This window comes from Oratosquilla oratoria, chromosome 3 (genome assembly GCF_046742065.1).
Source record: "Oratosquilla oratoria isolate Oo_2021 chromosome 3, ASM4674206v1, whole genome shotgun sequence".
NCBI lineage: Eukaryota > Metazoa > Arthropoda > Malacostraca > Stomatopoda > Squillidae > Oratosquilla > Oratosquilla oratoria.
Genome location: NC_134779.1, coordinates 22021635 through 22022930, shown reverse-complemented (window position 1 = coordinate 22022930; position 1296 = coordinate 22021635).

Sequence of the window (1296 nt, the reverse complement as noted above, 5' to 3'; positions counted from 1 at the left end):
TAGTTCTCATGTGCGTTTTATTATGAAGTTCAGTGTTCTGAATTCAAATTTGATAACAAAAATTTCATGCCACGTCACAATTTTTGTAAATCGCTGTTTTAATAATTATGCAATTAATAGAGATTTCCAAGGTTCCATAAATGTATTTTGCTCCCAAAGTCAGATTAAATGTCTTCATTGTATTTATTTAATTAATATATAATGAATTGGCATGTTTGTTAGCTTTATATGATGTATTAACCTACAATCTATTATTTACTTCTTCTTTTATAAGACGTCTCAGGCGTGTCACGCTTCAGGTTCCAACAGAAGTCAGCCAGCATAGCAGGGCTCCATTTTCCCTTGTACCTGTTTTCCATTGACGCTATATCTTGATGGAACCTCTCTCCATGTTCATCACTCACATCTGCTGCATTCTCTGGGAAGAAGGACAGATGAGAATGAAGAAAGTGTATCTTCAGTGACATATTGCATCCGAGATCTTGGTAGCATTTGATTAGCCTCTCCACTTTACGCTCTCGCTGGGACTCTTGGTGCTTTCCCAGAAGCCCTTTGCATACATCTTTGAATGCATGCCAGGCCGCTAGCTCAGGTTCATCCATTGTTGCCTCAAAGTCCTCATCATTTATAAGCTTGCGAATCTGAGGGCCTACAAATATACCCTCTTTAATCTTGGCATCACTAATTTTAGGGAAGATCCCTTTGAGATACTGGAAACATGGATGTTTATGTTGCAGTGCTTTGGTAAATTGCTTCATTAGGCCTAGTTTTATATGCAGTGGTGGCAAAATGATTTTCTCCTTCTTAACTAGTGGCTCATGAATTACATTATGGCATCCAAGCGTCATAGATTCCCGAGATGGCCATTCTGAGCGTATATAATGTTCTGATCTGGCCCTACTGTCCCACTTGCTAAGAGAGCACATAAATTTGGTGTATCCAGTTTGTAGCCCATTAAGTATGGCTACTACTTTCAAGTCTGCACAAATTAACCACTCCTGCTCTTTGTAACTTATGCGGTCTAGAATAAAAGCAAGGTTCTCATATGTCTCTCTTAAAATGACTGAGTAAGCAACTGGAACTGAAGGCATGGTGTTCCCAATGTGCAACAGAACTGCTTTTATGCTGTAAAGGGATCCATCTATGAATAGCCTCCACTCATTGGGTTCATAGGACAGCACAAGGGCAATCAATAGGCCTCTGATATCATTACAATAAGTCAAGTTGTTTTCCAAAGTGAAGAAATCCTGTAGATTTGCAGAACGCTTCCTAAATACTGTAATTCGAGCTTCTTCA